The sequence below is a fragment of the Linepithema humile genome, chromosome 6 (assembly GCF_040581485.1).
Source record: "Linepithema humile isolate Giens D197 chromosome 6, Lhum_UNIL_v1.0, whole genome shotgun sequence".
In the NCBI taxonomy this organism is placed as follows: Eukaryota; Metazoa; Arthropoda; class Insecta; order Hymenoptera; family Formicidae; genus Linepithema; species Linepithema humile.
The window spans coordinates 12,183,167-12,199,833 of NC_090133.1; the positions used below are offsets into that span (position 1 = coordinate 12,183,167).

At 32.9% G+C, this 16,667-nt stretch overlaps 1 protein-coding gene and 1 pseudogene across 3 annotated transcripts in view; one reads left to right on the forward strand and one right to left on the reverse strand.

Annotated features, from left to right (window-relative positions):
• The window catches only part of Haspin (haspin), a 136,411-nt gene that overhangs the window by 73,091 nt on the left and 46,653 nt on the right, over positions 1-16,667 (forward strand). The gene's annotated exons all lie outside the window — the stretch shown is intronic.
• On the reverse strand, positions 7,087-9,265 carry LOC137000666 (uncharacterized; annotated as a pseudogene).

The following is a 16,667-nucleotide window of genomic DNA, read 5'->3' on the forward strand; positions in this document are numbered from 1 at the left end:
AGACCGATTGGGACGAATGGCTGCCCTACGCGATGTTCACATACAATACTACACCACATACAGCGACAGGTTATACGCCATTTGAACTGTTGTACGGACACCAGGTTACGCTCCCTACGGCCCTGACATGTCCTCCGAAATTAACGTATACGTATGATGACTACATATCCGAGTTCAAAGAAAGATTGCGTACAGCACACCAGGTAGCGAAAGCGAACATGCAAGAGGAGAAAGCAAAGTCAAAAGAATGCTACAACAAAAAGGCTAATATAAGCACGTTTAGAGCAGGCGACAAGGTATTATTATACAACGAAACACTAAGACGAGGACGCTCGAAAAAACTTGACGCGTTATGGACAGGACCTTACATAGTAATTGAGAAAAAATCAAGCGTTAACTACATCATAAAAAAGGGGCGAAAAACAATGCTGGTGCATGCAAACCGCATTAAGCATTTTACCGAAAATTAAATCACACTTACCACATTATGGAGAATCGGGATGTTCTTCGATCTCGCTCTCCTCCTCCGCGAACCATTGCACCCGGTTGAGAACACAGGTCATCTCCGTAATCAGTAACATAACACGTCGCCACTGTAAATGTCCAATCCGGCGACGGCGACCATTAAATGGCCGAAATTGCCGCGACACAGCACGGCGCAGCCCAACAAGGAGCTGACGACAAAGGGCTCTCCTTTGTCGCTGTATGACAAGTCTCTCAGGAGAACTTTGCACGAAGGCAGGCACCAACTCTTCCAATATCTCCGCAAGAGAAAATTCTCGTCGCATCACTACCCTATCATCGGTCTCAGACCGTAAAACAACCACTAAATTCTCGAACTCCATGATAATGGTAGACACGGTAACAAATCAGACGCCGAACGAAAACTGATGCACAGTAGCACTCGCACAAACCATAAGACCCTTTCAAAGGACAAAATGCAGAACACGCACATATAAAAAATTATCGTAACACCCTACACTATTGATATAATATAACACGTAGCATAAAACTTCCAGGTACGCTATACTAGAGGATAAACTAATCAAGGTGAGAACTGAAACAATATCCCCAGTCAAGATAGAGTACTTCTCACAAGAACCAGGATTATATTATGAACAAATAGGAGAACTAAATCTCATCGAAACAAAATGGAAACTAGTAATAAAATTAGATATTACGGCAATAAATATAAGATTTAAACGTATTAAGGAAAAAATACAAGATACGGATGAAATTTGTAATGAAATTAATAATAAATCCACTAAACAACCATGCCGAAACATGAAGTTAATAATCGAAAAGAACATTAATCAATTGACGGAATCGATAAAACAAATAAATACCATTTATAAAAAACCTTCCGACAAACGACGCGGATTAATAAACGGGATAGGTAGTATCGCTAAAACTCTATTTGGAACCATGGACGCAGATGACAAAAAAAATATTAATGAACAATTACATTTGATAAAAAATAACGAACAAATAACACAACACGCCGCAAAAACGCAAATAAAAATATTAAACACAACGCTTACACACATAAATAAGCTAGAAGATACACTAGAACATAATAACGAATTATTAAAAAACGCTACAAAAAATATTTACAATCGAATCTCAGATGAAATTAAACGAGAAGATATATTAGAACACTTTCTAATAATAAATGCAATTCTAACTGATCTACAGCGAGACATTCAAGATATTATGGATTTTCTGACACAAATACAAAACGGAATATTAAATCCAAAAATAACACCAATAGAAAAAATAATTTCTGAATTAAAAGAAGCGACGCCTCATTTGCCTCAAGGAACACAATTTCCCTTTGGACTCAAAATAGAAGAATGGAATACCATCAAAAAATTAATTACCACAAGCGCATACTATGACAATACAAATATTTATACTATACTACAATTCCCTTTGATAACATTTCCTAAATACAAAATAATAAAAATAATTCCTTTACCTATACATGACCATGACAATATTTTCGTTTTCACTGAAGTAAATCAACATATAATCGCGATAAGTACAGACGGACCGACATACATGACTATAACAAAAGAAAACTTAAATAAATGTATCAATGTACACAATACATATTTATGTGAACCTTGTAGTCCTATTTATATTGTAAACACAAATTCTCTTTGCGAAATACAAACGTACTCACACATAACAAAAAATACGGATAATTGCGATAAGCGTTATATTAAGAGTAATCAAACTTTATGGATAGCATTAAGAACACCAAATACATGGTTGTACTCTACACTTAAGGAACAACAAATATATATACATTGTAAAAATAATAAAGAAACTGTTGTAGTAATTAAGCGAACAGGAAAAATAACGTTAAAAGAAAACTGTAAGGTAATTGTAACAGATATGACAATAAAAACAAAAAACGTTGAGCAAATCGCGAATATACAAACTTATTTACCAAATTTTAATTTAACATTTAGCAAAGATCAGAATACACAAAATAAGAAAAGTCTATTGCAAGGACTAAAATTTAAAAAAATTATACAAGATCCAAAAGAATTAATGGACCTCAGTAATAAACTTGAGGAAATAAATAAAGATGTTAACGACAATCTAAAAAATCCATTCGCAGAACAAGCATTTGTCTATCCTATGACAACAAGTAGCATAGCTGTTGTAATTGCCATAATACTTGCCATTATATTAGGAATAAAACTATGGAAAGAACGAAGTCCATTTTAGAATAAATAAATGGAGCCTCAAGGTTACGAAAACTCGTATCTCCTCGTTTTCTTTTCTCAACGGGGGGGGGATGTTGTGGGTCCAAAGAACCACAACCAATTATTAATAATAAAATATATATATATTAATAAAATATAAGAAGATATCTATTGTATATCAGATTAAGATATCTAATATTCAGTTTCCGGCTCATGCGAGACACCGGATAAATCGCGCAGCGAAAATTAAAACCTAATTCACTTTTTACGCGACAATGCTGACGAACGATCGAATTTCGTCAGCAAGTTAGATCGTTAAAACTGCAATTAAGTGCAGTTTCACGTATATAAAATCGCCCTCGCGAGATCACGACAGCGGGTCTAAAACTATCAGTCACAAGAAACGGACGTATGTCCGTTGGGACCACAAATCTAGAAGAACGCGAATTATAACAATTCGCTAAAAGCGAATAAGAACAACTTGGGGCTCCGTGATACCACATTAAGACAAGGATTCCTGACGGAACCTAGACTACCTAGAAGTAAGGGAATTTGTAATAGAACAAGAAACCAATAAATATATGGGAGACTGTTTTTATTGAAAAAAACGTCAAAGGATTATTCCCGGATTCCCGGCCTAACTCCTCGGCAGATCCCGAACCCGTGCCCTATCACCAAGGGCACAACAATAGAAAGAATAAACTATTTTGAGAAAAACAAAATTAATGAACTGATAGAGAATTTCTATTCTTGAAAAGAAAATTGGAAAGAATGAGAGAATTACAAATTCTTTTGCACTTATGTTGTGTCTGTAAGGTAAGTTTTGAAGACGTAGTCTTACAAAACGAGATTCATTCATTTACCTTCAGACGAACACTGACCTTGAGAGTAGAGAACTTATCTCGGTCTTATGCACGAAACGTAGTTCCTTCCTCGAGAGTAAGACCCAAAGCTGTACTTTCTAGAGAATTCGACTTGACAAGATCTTTCCTTAAAAGTGAGACTCAAATCTTGCACTAATTGTAGTTCTCTTTGATAAGAAAATTAACTCAAAAAAACTCAAAAAATGCTTTATACTACACAAATAAAACTTTTAAGAAGATTGACTGAGAAAAAGTGTGTTTCTGAGCGAGCTCCAAGAAAAAAAGACGAGAATCAGAGAAAAAACACGGCGAGGGAGCCGCCCTTAAGAGCCTGCTGAGATCAGAGGAGCTGAAGCGCAACGCCTTCTGAGATCCATTTCTTAGCGCACGACGCGCGTATTTTAAACAAACATTGAATATTTTGTTGAAAAAATTGCACAACGTTCGAACGAATAAATTAAAGGTAAAAATTTACGCTTTCAAATAATGTAAACCGCATTTGTAGGCGATTTATAAATCACGCATTGGAACTTCTCAAAGTAAAAAATTTTAAAATTTGACGCATCTCTATTTATATTTGATGTAGCTTTGTAAAAAATCAATAAGTTATTTACTAAAATACCGATCTCAAAAATAAAGCTTTCAAGTTGTAAAATGCTTCTCAGAACATTTTATTATGCCTACTTTTGACGAAGTTATAAATTCTCTTGAAATTTGGAGGGCAGAACGGGTGATGCTTTAATTTTGCTGTTAAATGTGTATACATCAACACATTATCATTGGATATATTTATATCATTTAAAGAAACATTTCTTATTTTTATAAACACGATTTCAAAAATATGCAAAAATATGCTTTTAAAAAATAACTTATAAACAAAACTTACCACTGTTGCGTATCCATAATTTTTGTCTTGCATCTTGCTTTGATGGAAATCTAAATAAATGTGAACCTGTAGTATATCGTCCGTTACGACAGTTTTTATAAGCACATTTATCATAAATTGTTTCCATTGTCCACTGATTATTTATTATACTTTATTTAATAAATGTTAAATATGTTTCATAAACTTTTTAAATATAAAACTAAAAAACTATATAAATTAAAGGATAAAGTTCCGATTAGCGGAACCCCTCCGATTTTTTTGAAACTACACTATTTTTTGTATTTTTGCACGTTGATTACGAATATGATAATGAAAATCGCCGACAAGGTCATTTTCAAGGTCAAAACATTAAAAAACTGAAAAATATTACTTTTTTAACATTATTTCAATAAATATTGACGTAACAAACAAATGTTTCAAATAAAAGTTGTAGTTCTTGTAAAAATACATTATTTATATTCTATATATTTTTTGTGTAAAACTGATAATTTTCGAGAAAATTGACGTTAAAGATTAAAAACTTTGGTAAACAGGTAGGCCTTAGCTTGCATGCGCATGCCGTTCAAGAATGTAGCGGCGTGTGTGCGTATACAATTTATGTATATTTATTAAATCTTTGCCTTGCTAAAAATCTAATGAGTCTACAATATACTAAAAATACTAGATACTGAAAAGATTAGCAAGACCCCAACGCAAGGTGTGTACGCGCAGAAAGTTTATATGAATTAAATCTTCACCTTACTAAAAGTATGATGAGTCTACTATATACTAAAAATTTTAAATACAGGAAAGATTAGCAAGACCCCAACGCAAGGTGTATGCGCGCAGAAAGTTTATATGAATTAAATCTTCGCCTTACTAAAAAGTATGAGTCTACAATATACTAAAAATATTTGATACTAAAAAGATTAGCAAGACCCCTACGCAAGGTGAAGAGCATATTGTGTTTGAAAGTTATTTTAAACTTCTATAATAGTGACTAACCATGTAATAGGCGGGGGGAGGGGCTCTGCCCCTCCCCCCTGCACCCTTCTCTCCGCCTGCGCCTTCTGCCCCCTCGGGGGGGTTTCGCCCCCCAACCCTCCTTTTTTCGTCCCCCCGAACCCCCCCTACCTGTTTACCAAAGTTTTTAATCTTTAACGTCAATTTTCTCGAAAATTATCAATTTTACACAAAAAATGCATAGGACATAAATGATGTATTTTTACAAAAACTACAACTTTTATTTGAAACATTTTTTTGTTACATCAATATTTCTCGAAATAATCTCAAAAAAGTGATATTTTTTCACTTTTTCTGACCTTGTTTTGACCTTGAAAATGACCTAGTCGGCAATTTTCATTATCATATTTGTAATCAGCGCGCCAAACTACATAAAATAGTGGAGTTTCAAAAAAATCGAAGGGTTCCGCTAATCGGAACTCCACCCAAATTAAATAACAATTAAACAGAAATAAAAGAAAATATAAAAACAATATTTTATAAAACGATAATATTGCAAAATGAGAAATGTGAAACGAAGCTGCACGGTAACACACAGACTTTCCGTTGTACACTGACTATGAGCGTAGCGTATTTATCTCAATTTTTACCGAGATGCTCGCTGTTTACTTGTTTTGCTAGGACAGTGCTCGGAATTTGTTGAACATTTCAGCCGATTTCCGCGGTATACCCCTTTTTTTGTCTCCATACCGCGCTTGCTGCAGCCGCTAGGGTCAACGCCGCCGAGCGTTAGGAGCGGCACTATTTAATTATGAGTGGATTCTTCTCCCTATTTATTAAAATTTTTAAAAATTTATTAAAATTTATTAAAAATAAATTTATTATTAAATTTATTAAGTGAAAATATTTCAATAGATTTCCACGTCATCCATGAGGTACTAATGCTGACGCGTTTTTTTAAAAGTGGTTTTTCCAGTAGATCCGCTCCACTGAAGATAAAATGCGTCAGCATTAGTACCTCATGGATGATGTGGAAATCTATTGAAATATTTTCACTTAATAAATTTAATAATAAATTTATTTTTAATAAATTTTAATAAATTTTTTAAAATTTTAATAAATAGGGAGAAGAATCCACTCATAATTAAATAGTGCCGCTCCTAACGCTCGGCGGCGTTGATCCTAGCGGCTGCAGCGAGCGCGGTGTGAAGAAGAAAGAAGGCGTATACCGCGGAAATCGGCAGAAATGTTCAACAAATTCCAAGAACTGTGCTAGGAGATTGTTTTATAAAACTATAATCTCTCTCAGGACTGTCGATGATATATATATATATATACTGTGAGTCACAAAATTATTTGCTCAGTCGAGAATGCAACAAAGATGAATGAAATAATGAGACAACAAAGGACTTTTTGAAATTTTTTAATTTGGAAATACATAATTTACAGTTCAATATAACAGAATTGTAAAAAAATTTGGAACATTGTGGTTTATAATTACAGAAAAACAGGTTATAACAATTCTTTACACGTTTCCACGTCACAAAATTGTTCGCTTATTTTGTAGAAATTATTATTTTAATAAAATTTATACTTACAAGGGAACGTTCACAAGTGTCCCCCCCCGATTTGATTCTCCTTGAAATATGTTGTAAAACATACAATTTGAAGAGACACGTATTTTTTTATAGCTGCCCTATCTCAAATTTAAGGGGTGAAACACCCCTTTGAAAAAAAACGGTTTTTTTCTTTGTGTGTAACTATCGCCAAAACCGTAGGAGATATAAAAAAATGTTTCAAATAGAAGTTGTAGGGCTTGTAATGGGCTATATAACTGTGTAGTTGGATTTTCAAAAAATGTTATTTTTTTTAATTTACCCCCACCCCTTGTTATTATTTTTTCGAATTTCAAAATTTTTGTAATGACAAAAGTTGTAGCATTTTTTACGCTGAATTCAACCATATATGATTTTATTATGTTCCGAAATCGCATCTTTCAAAAATGAGTCATCAAGTATCACATTATATGTGTCGCGCTGCATGACGCATCGTTTATATCGCATTTGTGTTGTGCAATAGTCGCAAAATAAATATAAAAATGACATACAATATGTTATCACATATTTGAGGAAGAAAAGTTTACTAAAATTGTTATTAAAGCTATATATATTAAATTTAGTCACACCCGTTATAGATGTTACAATAATGATACTCTATAAAAAAATGTTTTAAACATAATGATTTTCCGCACCAAGAACATTGTATTACAGCTATATCATTGCAATCTTCAATGTCACATGTGCTTGATGTTTGTTCAAAACTAAATTCTACTGGATTTTTAAATGTTTCTGGTCTTTCATTCGTATATCCACTTTTAAACCATGAATATTTAAATAAATTTTGATATCGAGGAGATGATAACTGATTGTGTATTAAAGATTGCAATTTTATAATATTATTTCGCTGATGTAAATTTATATCATAATTCAATAATAGAACAGTATCCGAAAATCTTCTTGCAAAGTTTTTCCAGATTCTAAACCCGTAAACATCCAACGGCTGTATTTTTCCTGTAGTTTCTTTCGGTATTACCATAGTAGTAACTTGTTTTTCCATTGGTGTTAAATCAGTAACAATTGCTGGACATTGCCCGCTCCATGAATCCATAAGAAGAACACTATCGCGGCCTACATTTGGAAAATAAGCTTCTTCCAACCATTTTTTAAAATAATCTATAAAATAGAAAGAAAAGTGTGAATAATAATTATAATTATAATATTTTTATATAAGATTAAAATATATTATAAGATATAAAAAGCTAAAATTTATCTCATACCTGATGTCATTTTACCGGATTTCGAAGCAGTTACAATAACATTTGATGCTCTAAATAAATTTTCTTGTACTCTAGGCCCAAAAGTACCACTATGTTCTTGTAATACGATAAACAAAAGTGACAGTAATTTTCCATCACAAGAAATTGTTGGTTGAATAGTGTACGAATGTGTAGTTGATGATACTGACTGCACCACACGGTCTATTGTCTTCATTCCTTGGTCAGATAGTGATCTTCCAGAGTGGATTTCTAATTGAAATCCACTTTGATCTGTATTATATACATTTTCCAATCCAAATCGTTCAATGAGAGGTTTTACTACGGTTACAAAATTTTCGGCTTCTCTTTGTATATTATGAGAATCTTCTAACGTTTTTCTTGTAATGAATTTTGTTATTTTTCTGGACACAATTCGATGAGACTTTTTAAATCGTAATAGCCAACTAGGAGATGCTTGAAATACAGGATCTAAATCTCCTATTTCTCTTTGAGCTCCAAGGCCCATCTTTTTATATCAACATCATGAATTATTAGTCCTGTCTGCACAGCTACATTAAATTTATCATGAGTAGCTTTGGAAATATGAGATAATTTTTCAAGACGATTTCCACCGTGCTCTAACTGTTCTTCCCATCGCCTCAATTGACGTACAGATGAAATTCTTCTAAATGTGTGTTGTACTGACTTGAAAGGACGATTTTCTTTGTCCGACTGCCGCCAATATTCAACAGCTCGCCTTTTGTAAGAAACATCAAAATTGTCGTCATCATGGCATTGCCAATTGTGAGAATTTGAATTATCTTCATTCCATGCTTCCTCATTTTCTTCAATAATTTCAAAGGTATGCAATTTATCAGGTTCTTCATAATCAAGCGATGTTTCTTCTGTCACTTCTAATCCGTTAAATTGATGAATATTCTCCAATATTAACTTCTGAATATTTTCTTTTAATTCTATTTCGGCTTTATTTACTGGCGTTTCCATAAGATACATAGTAGTTATTGATGTTAGTAAAAGTCTAGCAACGTTGAGTAGATTGATAATCATTTTAATTGATAATTCTTTTCCCGAAAATTAAATTTAAGAAAAGAAAAACAGTTGCAGATACGATTTCACCAAGTTCGTTTCACAGACTATGAATGTAGGCTTCTTGCACGCATTTATAGCTTCCATTCACACTTGTTTATTATTAACTTATGATTACATAATCTAATCTTTCGTGTAAAATCACGTCTCTCAAACGTGATGTTTTCAAATTAATAATATATTTATACTTGTTTTTCTTAATTTATGATTAAATAATATTCACATTTTATATACACATGTATAGCTAACTTGCATATAACAACGCGCTGCGCACGAAATGCAGTGATTATCTATAAGAATGTAATGTGGAAGGGATGTTTTAGCAACAATTTTAGTAAATTTTTCTTCCTCAAATATGTGATAACATATTGTATGTCATTTTTATATTCATTTTGCGACTATTGCACAACACAAGTGCGATATAAACGATGCGTCATGCAGCGCGACACATATAATGTGATACTTGATGACTCATTTTTGAAAGATGCGATTTTGGAACATAATAAAATCATATATGGTTGAATTCAGCGTAAAAAATGCTACAACTTTTGTCATTACAAAAATTTTGAAATTTGAAAAAATAATAACAAGGGGTGGGGGTAAATTAAAAAAAATAACATTTTTTGAAAATCCAACTACACAGTTATATAGCCCATTACAAGCCCTACAACTTCTATTTGAAACATTTTTTTATATCTCCTACGGTTTTGGCGATAGTTACACACAAAGAAAAAAACCGTTTTTTTTCAAAGGGGTGTTTCACCCCTTAAATTTGAGATAGGGTAGCTATAAAAAAATACGTGTCTCCTCAAATTGTATGTTTTACAACATATTTCAAGGAGAATCAAATCGGGGGTGGACACTTGTGAACGTTCCCTTGTTAGTGGGATACCCTTTTTGTTTTATAACTTCGGCAAGTCTTTTTGGCATCAATCTATTTTTTTCAAATAATCGCTGTCTATTTTTTGCCATTTCTTTTGTAATCTATTTTGCAACTCAGTTTTGCTTGTAATAGAATGTTTGCGAATTTTTTCCGTAGTACTCTTCGAACTGTTTCGTGGGAAACTTCTTTTTCAGAGAAATTTTGAAGAAGTGAGTTTATTCGGGGTGCACTTATCTTCGGATTTTCTTTAACTTTCCTAACTACAAACGCTCTTCTGAGGAATTTAATAATTTCTTTCTACCACGGCCTGTTTTATTTTCTATTCGTCCTTCTTCTTCGTATCGTTTAATAACGTGCCGTCAAATAACTTTTACAAACAATATTTCCAATTTCTCTTAAAGATTTACTACTTTTTCAATAAAAAATAATTAATTTTCTAACTTCAAGATTTGTTTCTTTGCTTTTTCTGCCCATGATAATGAATTATTGAAACGAGAAGTTATAAATGGAAATCGATGCTTACTGAATGCTTTTCTATGTCATACTGACTATCTTAAGCAACAATCAGAAACAAATACCCATCGAAGTTAGTAGACTGCATTTGTTTTAGTCGGTTCATAGCGTGAGCGAATAATTTTGTGACGTGAAATCGTGTAAAGAATTGTTATGACCTGCTTTTCTGTAATTATAAACCACAATGTTTCAAATTTTTTTTACGATTCTGTTATATTGAACTGTAAATTATGAATTTCCAAATTAAAAAATTTCAAAAAGTCCTTTGTTGTCTCATTATTTCATTCATTTTTGTTGCATATTTTTATTTATCAATCTTTTATAAATAACATTTTTTAAATAATTTTTGACAATATCTGATTTATAAAGGATTGGAAAATACACAATTTTTAAAAAGAGCAATTTTTAGGGTAGTCATATTTTAAAAAATAAACAAGTATTCGATCCGACCAATATAGTTTCAAATTTTATGACACGGTTTTTTTCAATTGATATACAATATTTGTTTTAGAAAAAATTGAAGTCTTCCAGAACAAGCACACAAAATTTTGTGTATGTGTAGTGTTAAGAATATAGAATTAGATTTTAAAACTTAATTGTTAAATGAAACTTTGTGCGGTGCACACTTGCTTGCGGCGGTTCATGACTATAGTCCTCTCAAATTATAAATAAAAAGATTATTTTTACTGTCTAGCTTGCATTCGTGTTTAATATGTATTTTTACATCTATTATAATTTACGTGTAAACGCCCAACTTTGGCTTTTAATATTCAAAATAAGTTATTGGTCATTACTGTATGAAATATTGTTGCGCCCGCGAACAGTCTTTCCGTCACAAACGATACGCACAAAATTAAGAACACTTTTACGAACACAACAGAACTTTATTTCACTCAACCACTGAAGGGTAAAACACAGAACAAGCTCATTTAAATGGTACACCGCTGAGCTAGCAGAAACACGTCCGCACTTTTCTGCAGCTCCCGAAAATCTGACATCTGTCTTCTTGTTTACATTCTCTTAGCAACAACTTGTTTATTTACAATATCCTAATAACTGTTAAACATTTACTATTTCTTAGCAACTATCCTCTTTTATTAACTCCGCAAATCAATATATCGATCGCGGTTCTATCAGCTGTCAAACGCGATATCGGGCGACGAAAATCAAAACGACGAAGACGCAACAATATCTATAAGAGTTTATCATCTTTTTAAATATTAACCAAAATGCAATACTTTATTTACACACACGCACGCACACACACACACACACACACAAAATTATAGAAGTGATTTATTAAAATAATTTAAATGTACATTTTCAAATTACACAGGTTATTGAAAATAACTGATTTTTTGCTAAATAAACTGTAAATGCAAAAATAAATGCTACAATACATGTATTTACAATACGTGTGTATTTATATTTCAAATCTGATTGATATACATAATCATGTTTTACAAGTATGCATTACCGACACTTTGTAGATATAGCACATATCGGAACCCAAAAGATCGTGGACATTACCTACGGGATTCGTGGACATTGGCTACGTAGTTCAATGTGCACGTTTTGTGCACATAGAGGCGCTAACCCACAGAAACACGAAAAATGCGGGCATGTCCACTCTCAGTCTTTTCTCTGCTATAGATACATGCACGCATATGCGTTTTACGGAACGCAGCCTAGAAATAATCGAAATATGAAATTATATTTTTATAAAATTTATCACATTACTTATTAATTTATTTTGTAACATAAATAGAGATTTGTAAGGTTATACGTTTACTAACTTACTAAGCTATACGTTCATTAACTTCATTTTCATTATATTGTTCAACTACTTGCATAAATGTATTTATGCGTGGTATGCTTTATAACTAGAACCTAGGTCAGCTTAAAACCATTTCGGGTTGAACATATGTTAATCGAAAATTGGGTTTAATCACTCTAGGAGCGAGTAAGGTCGAATTCCCACTAAGCGCGTCACGCGTCGGCGTCATCCGTTGCATCACGAATTAACCAATCAAAACATCCCATTTTATTGCATCATTTGCCGCGCGAATATAATGGGATGTTTTGATTGGTTAATTCGTGACGCAACGGATGACGCCGCGCGTGACGCGTTCAGTGAGAATTCGGCCTAAACCTGTACCATTTGAAAACACTATGACCTAGTTTACACCCAGCCGTTTCCCGATTCACTCTGGAGTAAAGTGAAATTCCTTGGGTGTAAACGGATTAATTTCGATCCACTTCAATCCTCTTTTCTCAGCGGAGTAGAACAAATTAGGTTTGGAATAAGTATAGTGTAAACGCTTCGGATCGAAACGTAGCGAGTGTTACCAACATAATATGTGAACACATAGCAAGAAGTAGTAAGAAAAGAAAGGCAATATAATAGCGTTTTCGAGTAACGGGGTTTGAACGACCCAAGATTGGTTAATGACGTCATTGCAACCTCTCCACCAATGAAAGACTTGCATTTATAGTAAAATAGTGATTGATCAACCCTAGATCGTTCAAACCCCGTTTATTCGAAAACGCTATAAGTGTTACGTCCTAACCTGGAGGGAAAGGAGCGTAATCAGGTATACGAACGGACGCAACAATAAAAGTATGAATTTGTGGTGTTTGCTCGGTGGTCGGTATGAGAGGAGGCGACCGCGCGAGCCGAACGATTTCCCTTGGCTGAGAACAGGTTAACGATCGTAAGGATCGATATTACGCTGTTAGAGGCCTCAACCAATCGTTCGTGGTTCCCTTTTCTGGTCAAGAGAATTAACTCCTTTTACCAAGGACGGAACCTCGTGCAATTTTCAAAAGGAGAGGTGTTAGAGAGAGAGAGAGAGAGAGAGAGAGAGAGAGAGAGAGAGAGAGAGAGAGGTGATTGTGAAAATTAGACTTATTACTTGGATGTCTTCGAAATGTATTTAGATCTCCAATTCTAAAGTCCAGGTGTAGTTGGCCTTAAGGTGTACTTGATCCTCCTGGAGTCAGTTAGTGGTATCCGCACTGGGTCGATCGGGGACTGATTGCAGCTGAGGGGGATGAGAGTGAAGGGCCACGGCCGATGAGCGTTATATCCTTCGCGCCAGGAAAACTGATTGGAGGCGTTGCTAAGATCCTTGTATTCGTAGTCAAAATAGTTTCTTTGAACACCGATGTATTCTGAATTGTCATCCGTAACCGGTCTCGTGTACTGGAGAAGTAATTGGCGCGCACGGTATTTTACTCCCCCACGTCGCGTCTTAGATTTGGGCATGAAGGATAATGTTGTCAATCCGAAAATTTTAGGCTAAAAATGTGCGGTGGTCCGCACCACGATTAGCGGGGATACAGAAACCAAGTACAACGTGCGGTGGTCCGCACCGGAGCAAATAGTTCTGAGTGCTGATTCAGAGAGATAACTGGGTGGTTGGGTGTTAGGTAGGGTGTAGGTTGTACACGAGAAAAGAGATCGAATAGTTTTAACAGACACTTTACTGAATCTATTTTGTTACAAACACTTACAGTCACTTAAAAATGTTACGAATTATTTCTAAGCCCCAATATTCAAACTGTTCGGGTAATACTCAAAGTCTCTCTCTACTAACTGGCTGACTCTCTAACTAAAAACCTGCTGACTCTCGCTGGGTTCTTTCCTTTTATACTCAGATTTTTTGGTTTTGGGAGGGAGGTATTTCTTAAGATTTTGGATCCTTAAGGAAATCTTAGGGTGAAGGAAAGTAATAAAGATAGATTTCCAATAGGAAATCGAACTTAAGGATAGGCGGGAATAAGGCGAGGTACCTGGTGGTGGTATTTAGTGTAGACGCTATAAAAATTTATCGGTGCGGACGTGATCATCGCCGGAAACTCAAAGGACAATTTATCTTATCGGAAATTTTGATATGTGTCTGAAATAATCTTAGTGAGTTTTATGGTTTTATTTTTATTTGTAAAGGCCAAATTTCCATTAAGATATATATATATATTTTTTTTTTTCAATAAGATATGTAACGGACAAATTTCCATTGGGGATCTCTTTGAGTTTTACCGATTGATCGTGAGAAAGTTACGCAAAGAAGAACCGTGTAGGATGTAGGACGTAACATAAGAGTATGTATAATTTTGAGTTAAATTAATTAAATTAATTTTTAATACATTAGTTTCTAAATATGGATCGACGACGAGATGTTTGGTTACACCACGAAATTGTGGTTCTTTTAACATTGTTAAAATAAAAACAAATTGCTGATCTAATGGGTAGTAAGAGGTTCAAAACAACTGATATTTTTAAGTCACTGGAGAATGATATAAATAAAAACTGAAATAAAAATAATAAAAAATATAAACTAATAATAAATAATATAAACTTGCCAAATAGTACAATGTCACAGCAACTTTTTTTTCAACACTCAAGGGTTTCCTAGGCGGTTTTAATAAAGGTTCAGCAGGCTCAAGCATTGGATATAATTCTTCACATATACAGGGTGTCCCGTAAAGACTGTAACAACGCTTAGGAGTATATTCCTAAGATAATTCTGAGCAAAAAATCTTAATACCAAAATACTCAGGGTGTAATAGTTTTTGAATTAGAAGCATTTAAAGTTAGCGAATAAAATAGCCTGAAATTCGCGCTTTCAGGTGTGTACAACGTACAGTGATAAAAGCGAAATTAAATATTGCTCCCCTGTTGTCAGTATTTGGAAAATAAATTTGCTAATACATATTAACATAAATATTGTTTACGCAATTAAGATTTTGTTGAAAATATTATAAAGAAAAAAATATTATGATACACAAAACGCAAACTGTCAAAAATTACATTTCTTTGACATTTCTTTTTATCTTACAGATATTTGTACAATAAAATTATTAAATAATTGAAATAGTTTCACAATATTTTATTTTAATAACAGTTAAAAATAATTAAATAATATTGAATATGTAAAGACTCTTTGCGCATAATCTTGAGGTAATAAATGTTGTACCTTTGAGTAATCTTAATTGCATAAACAATATTTATGTTAATATGTATTAGCAAATTTATTTTCCAAATATTAATACTGACAACAAGGGAGCGATAGTCAATTTTGCTTTTATTACTGTACGTTGTACACACCTGAGCGCGCGAATTTCAGGCTATTTTATTCGCTAACTTTAAATTCTTCTAATTCAAAAACCATTACACCCTGAGTATTTTGGTATTAAGATTTTTTGCTCAGAATTATCTCAGAAATATACTCCTAAGCGTTGTTACAGTCTTTACGGGACACCCTGTATATTGAAACGTCGATTTTTTCATTCTAAACTAAAACAATACAGGCGCGCGCTGCGCTCGCGCACTAATTATAGTAATTTAATAATTAAAAAATATAAATATTTTAATAAATTTTTTTTATTTTAAATAACCGTCAAAATTACCTTTGCTTTCAATCTATCAAACTATCAGAATAATCGCGATAACCAATCAGCGTCGCGGAAAAGCATCAACAATACTTCCGATACATTCGAGTATCGATCTTTCATGCTTTTTTTAAGAGTGGATTCAAGTAAATGATTTTTTTAATTCCAAGTAAATATTTACTTGAATAAAATAATTATATTTTTTATTCAAGTAAATTATTTTTTTGATATAATTAAATATTTATCAAAAACAAGTAAATATTTATTAGCATCAAGTAAATATTTATTAAAATCAAGTAAATATTTATTAAGATTAAGTCAATATTTATTAGAATCAAGTAAATATTTATTAGAATCAAGTAAATGTTTATTAGAATCAAGTAAATATTTATTAGAATTAAGTAAATATTTATTTGATTTGAAAAAAATTATTTATTAGAATAAATATTAGAATTGAGTAAATATTTATTTGATTAGAAAAAAATTATTTATTACAATAAATATTTATTTGAATCAAGTAAATATTTATTAGAATCAAGTAAATGAT